The 13,720-nt window shown below is 38.7% G+C and overlaps 1 protein-coding gene across 1 annotated transcript in view; it reads right to left on the bottom strand.

Annotated features, from left to right (window-relative positions):
• The window catches only part of adnpb (activity-dependent neuroprotector homeobox b), a 37,622-nt gene extending 24,635 nt beyond the window's left edge, over positions 1 to 12,987 (bottom strand). Inside the window, exon 1 of the mRNA XM_072239907.1 lies at positions 12,528 to 12,987. The gene's annotated coding sequence lies outside the window, so the exon portion shown is untranslated. The remainder of the gene's footprint in view (positions 1 to 12,527) is intronic.
• Positions 12,988 to 13,720: the final 733 nt, after the last annotated feature.

Here is a 13,720-nt window from a genome sequence, read left to right as displayed (position 1 = left end):
TTACGCAGAGAGGTTAGAGAGACTGGGCTTGTACACGCTGGAATTAAGGAGATTGAGGGGGGATCTGATTGAGACATATAAGATTATTAGATTGGACAAGATAGAGGCAGGAAATATGTTCCAGATGCTGGGAGAGTCCAGTACCAGAGGGCATGGTTTAAGAATAAGGGGTAGGTCATTTAGGACAGAGCTGAGGAGGAACTTCTTCTCCCAGAGAGTTGTGGAGGTGTGGAACGCACTGCCTCAGAAGGCAGTGGAGGCCAATTCTCTGGATGCTTTCAAGAAGGAGCTAGATAGGTATCTTATGGATAGGGGAATCAAGGGTTATGGGGACAAGGCAGGAACTGGGTATTGATAGTAGATGATCAGCCATAATCTCAGAATGGCGGTGCAGGCTCGAAGGGCTGAATGGTCTACTTCTGCACCTATTGTCTAATGCTTCTTTCCAGCTTTATCCAAATTCAACATGCCAAAAAGCACCAGATTGACCAAGTTCCATTCATCAACTCAGCTGCTTTCTACATGAACGTTGAATTTTAAATGCTCAAAGCTAACAAAATGCAACTACACATTTAAGTTTCTAACAATCACATACAGAGGGCACAGCACATCTTGCCAGCCAATCATAATCCAGCAACCACAACATTTATAGACATGTTGGAAATGCTAGGAAAATTGTTTAAGCAGACTGACTGAATCTTATGGAAGAAAACTGTCCCTCAAGTGATTACTTCAACAAAAAAGTCTTAAATTTATAGCTAAGGATGTGAGGTATACAGAGTTTTGCTTAATAGAAAGCAAAATAGATTTGCAGTAAAATCTTAGAAAGATGATGGAAGCTGTCAAGACTTTCAAAGGGGAATTGAAATGGCACTGTAGAGAACATGATGTACAGTGAATATTGGAAAAGAGCAAATGAATGGAAACAAGTACATCATTCAAGTCAGCACAGAATCAATGGACTGGATGCTCTCCTGTGATTTTACAAGCTCTAGCACTAGGCCAGCACATGTTTAGTGCCTGCTAACCTTGTCAATCCATTTTTAAGTTTGCTGAATCAAACACAAATCTCTCAACTTGTAAAACTAATAAAGATATGCAGGTTAGGATGTAAAATACCGCATAAAAAGAAAGTTACTTGGTAAGTTCAGCTTCATTTCGATATGGTTTATGGCCAAATATTCCAGATTCCAGTGTTCAAAAAAAAAGTTGAGGGCAGGGTTAGGAGATAAATTAATGCACATTAGAATTATTGCTGAAATGTGGATAGAAATGAATGCATTTTTTTCTTCAGCCATTAACAATCCCTTTAAATGCACCCAAAAGCCCTAAAAAAAATGCAACACCACCAATCCCAAAGCACTTCCAAGTACTTCCACAAGCAAAAGAAATGTCCAAGTTGAATATCCCATGTAATAGTTTTCCACACAGTCAACTTCAAGAATTAGCCCTTAGAACTCACAACACAATATAACCAGAATTCTTTCAGAATGGAATTAGTGCATGCTAAGGAAGAAGAATGGCATAATCCTCTCAGGCAATGGGTGAGTGGGGAGGGCGCAGAGGAACTCCACAGGATTTTTAAACAGTTCACAGAATGCAGTTCTAGTGCAAACAGCACGTGACAGGGAATAACCACGCAAGGCCGATTTAGGCTCATACTATACCAAAGAATTGTAATACACTGCCTTTATCAAGACACAACACATGTAACGCATTATTGCTCACTAATGCATTGCAAACTCAAATAAAACCTGGGAATCTATTTTTTTTAATAAATGTGACTTATGCACATATCCCTAGAATGAACATTTTGTTTTCAAAAATGCAAGAATTCAAAGAGGCCACATGCCTTTTGACACCTCCTTGGAAATTACATGCTATAGTCCTCACCAGTTTTTATATTATTAGTCTTTCCCCAGTTTTTTTTAAATATGAATTTCTCCTGTGATAAACATACAATGGCATGCAAAAGTTTGGGCACCCCGGTCAAAATTTCTGTTACTGTGAATAGTTAAGTGAGTAGAAGATGAACTGATCTCTAAAAGTCATAAAGTTAAACATGAAACATTCTTTTCAACATTTTAAGCAAGATTACTGTACTATTTTTGTTTTGTACAATCTTATAGTGAGAAAAAGGAAAGGAACACCATGCAAAAGTTTGGGCATCCCAAGAGATTTGAGCTCTCAGATAACTTTTACCAAGGTCTCATGCCTTAATTAGCTTGTTAGGGCTATGGCTTGTTCACAGTCATCATCAGGAAAGGCCAGATGATGCAAATGTCAAAGCTTTATAAATACCCTGACTCCTCAAACCCTGTCCCAACAATCAGCAGCCATGGGGTCCTCTAAACAGCTGCCTAGCACTCTGAAAATTAAAATAAATGACACCCACAAAGCAGGAGAAGGCTATAAGAAGATAGCAAAGCTTTTTCAGGTAGGCATTTCCTCAGTTTGTAATGTAATTAGGAAATGGCAGTTAGGAGGAACGGTGGAGGTCAAGTTGAGGTTTGGAAGACCAAGAAAACTTTCCAAGAGAATTGCTCGTAGGATTGCTAGAAAAGCAAATCAAAACCCCCATCCGACTGCAAAAGACCTTCAGGAAGATTTAGCGGACTCTGGAATGGTGGTGCACTGTTCTACTGTGCAGCGACACCCGCACAAATATGACCTTCATAGCAGAGTCATCAGAAGAAAACCCTTCCTGCATCCTCACCACAAAATTCAGCATCAGAAATTTGCAAAGGAACATCTAAACAAGCCTGATGCATTTTGGAAACAAGACCTCTGGACTGATGAAGTTAAAAATAGAACTTTTTAGCTGCAATGAGCAAAGGTATGTTTGGAGAAAAAAGGGTGCAGAATTTCATGAAAAGAACACCTCTCCAACTGTTAAGCACGGGGGTGGATCGATCATGCTTTGGGTTTGTGTTGCAGCCAGTGGCACGGGGAACATTGCACTGGTAGAGGGAAGAATGAATTCAATTAAATACCAGCAAATTCTGGAAGCAAACATCACACCGTCTGTGAAAAAAAGCTGATGATGAAAAGAGGATGGCTTCTACAACAGGATAATGATCCTAAACACACCTCAAAATCCACAATGGACTACCTCAAGAGGCGCAAGCTGAAGGTTTTGCCATGGCCCTCACAGTCCACCGACTTAAACATCATCGAAAATCTGTGGATAGACCTCAAAAGAGCAGTGCATGCAAGACAGCCCAAGAACCTCACAGAACTAGAAGCCTTTTGCAAGCAAGAATGGGCAAAAATCCCCCTAACAAGAATTGTAAGACTCTTAGCTGGCTACAGAAAGCACTTACAAGCTGTGATACTTGCCAAGTGGGGGTGTTACTAAGTACTGACCATGCAGGGTGCCCAAACTTTTGCATCAGGCCCTTTTCCTTTTTTGTTATTTTGAAACTGTAGAAGATGGAAATAAAAAAGTAATCTTGCTTAAGATATTAAAGAAATGTGTCATCTTTAACGTTATGCCTTTTGGAAATCAGGTCATCTTTTACTTGTTTAGCTATTCACAGTAACAGAAATTTTGACCAGGGGTGCCCAAACTTTTGCATGCCACTGTACCAACGTGTTTCTACATTTTTTCAGGCATTTACTCAGGCTCGTTTGGTGGTCTTGATATGATCTGCCTGTGAGATTAGGGGATGTGTTTTGACTTTTGTATAGCACTCATTTTGAGCCTAGGTATTATGTGCTTCAGCTGAACACCAAAAATAACATTAAAATGTACAAAACAGTTGCACTGAAATGTTCATACCTCATTTATACCTGGCAGTAACACAGAAACACAAGCAAAATTGATCAACACATTATGTAGTTTTAACCTGTGGTATGCCAATTCCTTGTGATTAGTTTCTTGACCATGAAGTCTTATAGCTGATGAAGATCAAAACTGATTTTAGGAAACTACACAAAATATGTCCCAATTAGCAGTATTTTTCTTTAACAAAATGAAACCATTATTGGTCTATTCAGTAGCCATTTGGCCAAAAACTAAATCTGTTAATGAACAAAAATTCTGTTATCTAAACATTATCAGTTTCTGGCTATGTATGGTTAAATTGAAACATCATCCAAGTTTCAGATGCGATTTTTATTGTCAAGGTGGTCTCTCCTGCGAAAGTTGTGCACCACCGGTCTACATCCTAGGTGTGGCCCTACCTAATGACAGACTAAGTCACAAAGTTACTCAATATGGTAACCACACCGCCACAGTATTGTAATGAAAAGCTCAAAATGGACATTAGCTAAAAGAGATGAGCTCATTCTACATTCTTAAGAAAGAATGAAAATACATATGAGTTCTTTGAAATTAATTTTACATTATGTGCATTCATTCATATGTATTGTTATCCACAGGGCAGATGCTTGTAACCCAGGATGATCTCAGAAATTAATAATTCCTGCAGTACAACTTCCTGTTTTGTATGTTACCTCAATAATTTTGAAGTTATAGATCCACTTCCCTTCTTTCAGAATTCTTTTTATCAGTTAGCAGTTTAAAAAATCATCTTCAATTTTACCCCCAAAGCAGAATCTCACTTGCCAAAAAGTGATTAGAATAGGGACAAACTCAGATGAAAAATCAATAATTACACACACACATTTTCACTATAAATTAACTGGACCATTAATCCCCCTCCTCCTCGCAGCGAGTCCCGGGTAATGAATAGATTCCATTTAAATAGATGTCCATAAATTAGAAAATACAGAGAAATCGCTCAATATGGTGATAAAATCCCATTTGACCCATCAAGTCATCTCTGCTATTCAATAATGGCTGATTTATTTTCTATTGCAATGCCATTCTCCACATAATCTTTGATGGCCTTACTAATCAGGAACATATGAACTTACACTTTAAATATTCCCAATTATTTGGCCTCCACAGCCGTCTGCAGCAATGAATTCCACAAATTCACCACCCTCTGGCTAAATAAATTAATCCTCATCTCTATTTTAAAGGGTTATCCTTTAATTCTGAAGCTGTTCCCAATATTGGAAACATCCACTCTATCTAGGCCTTTCAATATTCAATAGGTTTCAGTGAGATCACCCCCCCCCCTTCTAAACACTACCGAGTACAGGCCCAGGGCCATCAAACGCTATTATATAAACCCTTTCATTCTCATGAACTTCTCCAATACCAGCACATGCTTTCTTAGATAAGGGCCCAAAACCATCCACAATACTGTAACTGACAAATGCTTTATAAAATCTTGGCACTGCATCCTTGCTTTTATATTCCAGTCCTCTCAAAATGAATGCTAAAACATTGCATTTGCCTTCTGTACCACCGACTCACCTTGCAAATTAATCTTTATGGAAACCTGCAGTCAGATTCTGAAGTCCCTTGCATCTCTGATTTCTGAATTCGCTCCCTATTTAGTATACGCCTTTATTCCTTCTTCCCTACACTGTATTCATCTGCCACTTCTTTTCCCATCCTCCTAGTGTCAGTCCTTCTGCAGACTTCCTGCATCCTTAACACCAAATGCCCCTCCACCTAATTTTATATCATCTGCATTTGGCCACAAAGCCATAAATTCCGTCCTCCAAATCACTGATGCAATGAGAAAAGTAGTCATCCCTGTGGAACACCACTAGCCACAGCAGTAGCCAATTAAGACTCCCTTTATTTCCAATCTTTGTTTCCTGCCAGTCAACCAATCTTCTGCCCATGATGGTATCTTTCTTGGAATACAATGGGCTCTCACCTTATTAAGCAGCCTCATGTGTGACACTTTGTCAAAGGTCTTCTGAAAATCCAAATAAGCAACATCCATCGATTCTCCCTTGTCTATCTTGCCTGTTATTTCCTCAAAAGAATCCTAACAGGTAAGTCAGGAAAGGACATCCCTTAAGGAAAGAAACCATGCCGACTTTGGCCTATTCTATCATGCGCCTCCAAGTACCGCAAAACTTCATCCTTAATAATGGACTCTACTGTCTTACTAACCACTGAAGACAGGCTAACTGGCCTGTAATTTCCTTTTTTTCTTTGTCTCCCTCCTTTTTTAGAGTGGAGTGCAATCTTCCAGACCCATTCCAGAATCTATTTTTTTTGGAAAGGTCACTAATATCTCCACAAGCTCTTCCGCTACCTCTTTCAGAAACTTGGGGTGTAGTCTATATTACCCAGGTGACTTATCTACCTTCAGATCTCCAAGTATTGCAATAAATGGCACCAAAAGCCCAAAGTCTGAAAAAAATTACTAGAAGTTGAGAAAGGAAGCTAGTTCTGCTCATCATAATCACAAATGTAAGTCTGTACACCAGACTTTTGAATTTAGTAACATTATGGGAGCTCATGCATATCGAACAGTTTCCACAAGTTGGGAGTTTTAGAGAAATAATTGATTGGATGATAATTTATAACTAAAAATTAGGGGCTTATAATTAAATCTATAGATTAAACTTTAAATTTGCCAAGTCTAAAACTATAGAGTACACTTGAAAACTTAAAAGTAGTTGATGTTTTGTGACGAAAAAGGTATTGTTCTTTTCGTAACGTACAATAATTTACAAATAAAATATAGGCAGTATGGATAGATATTAAAGTGAGGAGGATCATGTTAGACTCCAAGATAGTGGTGGTCTAATCAACTGAGCAGAAAAGTGGCATATGGAATGTAATCTGGAGAAATACAAGATAGTGCACTTTGAAAGGCACAACAAAAGACAAACAGGAAACAAAATGGTGTGGTGGAACATGGGACAAAATGGTGTGTTAGAATCCTGGAGCTAAGATCTGCAGATTTATGGAGGTAACAGGACAGGTTGGTTAATGAACTGATCAAAAATGCTTCATTTTCTTTAATAGCTGAAGCTTTAAATATAGATGCTAGAACTGTATATAACTCTTGCTGAACTACAGCTTTGGGTATCATATAAAGTTTTTATTACATTACAAGAAAGAGATGACTACACACAAGAGTGTAAAAGAAACTTTACAAATACTTAGCCAGAACTGGAAAATGAGGGAAGGTCAAATAACTCGGGATCTTGTTTTTGTAAACATAAGGCCAAGGGATATGTATTTGAGATGTACATCATTATGAAGGATAAGAGACGAAGGAAAGAGCTTAGATCCAAAAGGTGGAATTACACAGGACAGCAACAATGAATCAAAACATTTTTCTCACAGTATTATAAGTTTTCTGAGACTGTTCTATGAAGGCAGTCATAACGTGAGTTCTCAAGTATAAATTCTTAACATTGCACTGGCAACATGAGCACAAAATGATTCCTGCTCCACAGCACCAGGTACGCCAATTTGCAACTTATGTGGCATATTCAATTTACAAAAGCATAAGAACTGTACCTCAAAACAATGTATTTTAACTCGAGGCATATAAAATAAAAGGCAACAAGGCCAAGGTTTTGAATCACCTGTACATTTCACACTACAGCTGTGTCCTCCTCCTTCAGGTAATTTAGGTTTTCTTTAAATTAGGTAATATTAAAATATTTTTAATTTATTTATCATCAATAGAGTGTGGAGTAGGCCTTCGAGCTACACTGCCCCATCAAACCCTAACAACCCGAATTAACCCATATCTAATCACAGGATTAATTTACAACGACCAACTTAACTTACCTGGCACATCTTTGAAATGTGGAAGGAAACCAGAACATTTGGAGAAAACGCATGCATTCCGTAGGGAGATTGTACAGACTCCTTATAGATAGCACCAGAATTGAACCCAGAACTCCAAGAACAACCCAAGCTGTAACAGTGTTGTGCTAACCCCTATGCTACCATGGTGCCCAATTTACAATGCATATTTTCAGCTATTTTATCAGATATCTGCATGCCACACCCCTTATCATTGCCAGTTTCTAACACCGTTTCTCCTTCAATGCCTCACACACGAGATGCAGTCTCTTCTAATGGTCGCATCACTACCTCAGAAGGACCGATTAAAGGAGTGATAGGGACTCATTTGAAGTAATCCTTTGGCATCATGACAGATGATCAGCCTATCAGGAAATAAACCAAGGGGCATTAGAGCAAAGGCTGTTTTTAACTTCATCAAGCTCTGTATACTGCAATCTTCCTTTAGGATTTAGCAGATCAAGAGCAGAAACATGAGCTAAACACAATCTCATTCTTTCCCAATATATGCACATGCAAAACTACTAAATGCAATGAATGAAGAAATTAACCAAAAATCTTCCCACTCCTTTCTAAAGCAGTTAGGACAGCTTTAAAATACATGTAGCATATAGCAAAGATGCCACTGAAAGCTTTGCAATGGCTGACTTAGATTATTACATTTCACTTACATTCTTGATTTATGCTTTATAGTGATTTGTCATGAAAATTATGCTCAAATTAATAAAGTCTTCAACATTTCTGGGAATAGTGTACATAGCACTTTCTCAGGATGTTTCTTAGTAACTTTCTAAGTGTAGGCAAAGCTTTCCCACAAATATCCAATTTAAATCTTTGGCTTTCAAATCAATGAAAAATACTAAGTTTTAGCATAGGAAGATAAAGTACTGACCTCAAGCTCAATAATTTAGTGACAATCACTATCTGTACTGAGAATATGCCAAATAAGCTTTCATTTCTTTTCAGGACTTTAAATTCAACCAAATGTTATAGTGAAGTCTACAACCCATGCAATATGCAAAATGGAAACCAATAAATGACTTCATCGTTATTTTGTTTATTTTCACAAATGTAGTCTTCCGTATTTCAAAGATATTAACAGCCCGGATTCACATGAATACTGCTGCCAATGTAATGAGCTAAGCTGCACTGGAATAATTCAATGGATCAATCAAGACTTTTTTTTAAATGAACCTCTGAAAAGTATGACATATTGACATTGATTCATCTAATCAGATCTGTAAAAACTCATGTATTACATCTTCACAAGCCAACCCTACACCTTGAATTCACTGATACTTGAAGTATTACCTCAACCTTTCCCTCTTGTAAGAGAAAAAAAATCACGATTTCATTTTATGGGATATCATTTTCACAATGATTGCCACTATAGTCCAAGAGAACATTGTACACAAGGGAAACTTAATCTAAGTCTTTATCTGAGCCAAAGATAATGGTTAGAAATTTAGTACTCACATGATAAATGTGTTTAATTTTGGAACTTAAAAGAGCTGGGATCATAAAAAGTCCATTACATTCATTTGTGCAACCTTTGGAATACTAACAATTTTAGTCAGGATGAAATCTCATTGCCATATCCACATCTAATGAATGAAAATCTCAAGAGTCAATCACATCACTTCTTTGGCAACCTCCAATTAATGCTAATTATTAAGCACAAACTTCTTTCATTCTATCACTTCAGTCAGTTGTCATTAAAAAGCTCAGAACCACTATAAATTCCTGCAGTTTCACAAATCAAGATAAAATAATGTTGTGGAATACAAATAAAGATAAAGGAAATAATATGGGAGAAGAATCCAGAAAAATTTTTAGTAGTAAATTATAAGCAACACAACCTATGCTCCATCCACAAAAAGCAGCATTTCCTAATGGCCAACCATTTTAATCCTTATGAGTTCCGACTTGTTGGTCTATGACCTCTTCTTCTGCCACGAGACCACTTTCAGGCTGGAGAAGTAACACCTCCTATTCCATCTAGGTAGCCTCCAATCTCATGGCTCGAACATTGATTTCTCCAACTTCAGATAATTCTATCCCTCTCCCTTTCCAGTTCTTCAATTCCCCACTCTGGTCTCATACCATTTCTGCTCACCTGCCTATCACATCCCCAAGGCTCCTCTATCTACCCTTCCTCTCATGATTCACTCTCCTCTTTCAGATTCCTTCCCTCCCAGATTGTTACTTCATCCTCCTCCCCCACCTTCTTATTCTGCCATTTTCCCCTTTCCTTCCCAATCCTGAAGGGTCTCGGCCCAAAAGTTTGACAGTTTATTCATTTAAATAGATGCTGCCTGACCTGCTGAGTTTCTCCAGTATTCTGTGTGTATTGCAAGGGATTTCCAGCAACTGCAGAATCTCTCGTGCTTAGACTGGATTAATTGTATTTTTGGAAAATGTGTTCTACCATCACAAATTGCAACACAGCAACAAAATAACCACGATCCTCACAATTTCCTGGGGCTGCTAGTAGCTCAATGGTTTTTGGTTGGGCAAATGTACAACTGAAGTATACACATAAACAAGTAGCATATAATTTTGATGGCCAATGTATGGCCATGGTCAGCTCTTCTGAGTCAGGCATTAATGGAACTTTTCCTATTATTTCATTGGTTGAGGGGTGGAGGCATAACTGTTTCTAAATATTGATGGACAATTGTAATATGTCAACTTCTCCCTATAACCATATCGAATACAGTTTAAGGCATCTTGTTTTGCACAATTTATTAGATCACATCTACTTTATGCTATATTCTGTATTTTTAAAACAATGCAACACCTTTACAGTCAACAAAATTAGTTTATGACAAAAAGTTGACAAATGATTCAAAATTGAAATAACCAAGCCTACAGTTGATCCTCTGACAAACAGATGAGAAGATCAGTCGTATTTGAGTAACACACAGGATTATCAAAGTAATTTTTTTTTGCTCCTATACATCCGAAGGTTAACTGTGGCTATATACAGGGGCAGAATATTTGATTACTGCCAATATCTCACATCACTACATTTAAAAGGACAAGGCATCTTTTGAAACATCCAACTCAAATGATCCTTAACTAGACAATGGGAGTAACCAAACAGCTTGACTGAGTTCAAGCAAGTTGTTACTCTGTAAATTCAAAATGAATTACTTGTATCATTTTTCACCAATGCATATTTGCCTCCCACTGATTGTCATCAAATGGATCCAGTTAAAAACAAGGTGTCAATTTTATGGATACATTCAATATGGTGCTTAGCCATAAGTAAATCACTATGAGTCCCCGAAACTGGAACAGTGAAAACATATCTGGTGAGGTTTTATTGAATTAACCGTATTGCTGCAATCCACATGTCAAGAGTGTGCTTTATTTGTAACCCTAAGTATTCAGTCACTATTTTCGCCATTTAAGCTACAGGTGGCGCTGTATTGGGAGCGTCAACCCTTTCCTCACAATCATTTTTTTTCACTAATAACTCCTTATCCTGCATCTGGAGCCTCAAAACCAGCTTCTGAAGAGCGCCTCCTGCTGCACCGAGTATTGATTTTCTTTTCTGCATGGCTGCATAACAATAAGGGTGGAGGCAGCTGTGCTCGCAATGGAAATTATTGTTATACCATCAGATTACATAAAAATACAGTATAATTGAAATGGATTTGAAAACAACTCTAAGAACCAGTAAAAAAAAATGAACTATTTTATTTGATGCACAAGAGTTCTAAATGTCTTTCCCTCAACACCGATCCTGAATTCTGCATCATACTAGACCTGATAACGGGTTGGATCACGATACGATTTCTCCAAAGAACACGTGCTAAACATTTCCTACTTAAGCAATTACAGAACTGAGGATCCCTAAATCTATTCAGGTCTGCAGTGGATCAGTACTCGCGCCATTTTACAGCAACGTCACAGCCGGCAACCAGTCCAGAGGTGCACATTTTAACATTATCATCTGCAATTTATCCCATCCCTAATATTATCAGCATCATAAAATATGCAGAACTGTCACCGAGGTGAACTCACGTGAATACTTATATGTAAATTAACAAATAAATTAAATCACAGTTTCCATCCACCCCGTCTTCTGTCTAGGGCGTTCCTTTCTGTCTGGATTGGTTGAACATGCTGTCTAAAGACCATAGAGCACTAGAAAAGGTATTGAGCAAACGTGTAAACAAATGTTCGATCAGATTCACGACTGATGCTCAGAGAGTAAGAGGTAACAATTACTATTTTATATTTTGAACGCCTGGAATAACGCTGATTTTGAGGGAGCTCAAAATTAACTGAACTAATTTATTCGTAGAAAAAAAACTCGAAACACAGGAGCCACCTTTAAGAAAAGACTAAAATACCTTATCACTCCAGCTTTTAGGTAATATTGCAATCCACGATTAAGAATGGTAAGACTAACATCGATTGGGTGACTTGACCTATCATATATACATCAAATCGATACATAGTAAATTATACTAATCTCCGAATCCCCACCTAACTTAGAACAGTAAACACAAATGATTGACAATTATAAATGATTGATCAGTACAAATGATGTTTGCTAACAAATTGTGCATTTGGAAAATTAAATCCGGGCATTAATGCATTTTTTAATCGTGCGAAAAGGCAGCATACAAAATAGGATAAAGCAATCGCTGCAGCTAGATCTCTACCTCAGGTCGATTCATCTTTGTCCTCAAAGTGCTAAAGATAAAGGAGAACTACTTGTATGCATCGCACACATCGTTCCAGCTTTTTTGAAAAGAACATTTTAAAATCGGTTTGGGTTTTCCCCCATTTCTCCTCTTGGACTATTTTGTGTTCACAAAAATCTCGGTTTTATATCAAACTTGCTAGAAGAAAAGATAAACGATCTCACCTTTATGGTTTTGTTTGAGATTTAGTTTTAATTGTTCAGTTAAGCGCCAGCGAGCCGGCCGGCCGGACCGGCAGCAGTGAGAAGAAGCGCGAGCCGCAAACAAAGGGCCTCCCTCCTCCTGCTGCCGCCGCTTCACCCTCCTTACATCGAGCCCGGGCGGCGGTGCTTCCAGCGCCTACTGGAAGAGGGAGCTCTTTACTGAGAGGCAGAGAGAGAAAGAGAGAGGTGGGGAGGGGGGAGGAGAGAGAAAAGACAACTGAACGCTGCCGGACCTAGCGGCTGCAGGAATTTTAAAAAGAAAGAGAAAACCTCAAGCCGATCGAGCGAACTATTCTTCCGGACCAACAACTTTCTGAGGCGCAGCCGGCGAGGGGGAAGAGGGGGGCGAAAATTCACTCTCTCTTCGACAATAATTCACAGAGCCTTCCCTGGCCAAAATGGCGACCGAGAAAGAACGGAAGTGACGTGTATGCCTCATTTGCATAGGGGACTATTGTCCAATAGAGAGCAGAGTTGAGTATTACTTTCAGGGTAATTCCTCCAAACTTCGAGGCTATTACCCACCATTAGCAATCCCACTTTTTCCAAAAGTGGTTAACAGGGGGGGCATTGATGTAACAATAGGAATAGTTCATGTTGCATAAGCACCCTGAATGTATTCTCGCGAGAATTCTTGCCAGGCGCGTGAAAACGAGGCTCATTGACCAGCCAGTAGGGGCGCTACATCTCACCCGCCCTCCAGTTGCTGGCGGGGCAGGCCACTGCGCAGGTGCGAACTAGGGCATCTGGCGCCTCCATCTGCTAAGCGTGCAGTCACAGACCGGAGCACACATATGTGCACACAACCTGATTCAGCACTTGGGTTATCACTGCGCCTCCCGCCTGCTCCAGCACTACTTTCCGAGATGGTGGTGGGAAGTCATCCATTTTGTTACACCAGGAGGTTGCAAGTGACAAACCAAGAATATGATGCTGATGCTTCCCACTGCTAAGTTTACTTGAGCCACGTGACATGCTGTATGTTAGTAAATAACTTGCTCACAAAGATGGCAGAAGGGTTGCAGGATTAGGTTTCTTCATGTTTGTTTCATTATGGTTGTAATTCTATTATGGATTTATTGAGTGTGTCTGCAAGAAAATTAATCTCAGGGTTGTATATGGTAACATATGTACTTTGATAAATTTATTTTGAA

This window comes from Mobula birostris, chromosome 2, assembly GCF_030028105.1.
Source record: "Mobula birostris isolate sMobBir1 chromosome 2, sMobBir1.hap1, whole genome shotgun sequence".
Lineage (NCBI taxonomy): Eukaryota > Metazoa > Chordata > Chondrichthyes > Myliobatiformes > Myliobatidae > Mobula > Mobula birostris.
The sequence above is the reverse complement of the archived record's forward strand: the minus strand, read 5'-3'. Positions and strand labels throughout refer to the sequence as shown.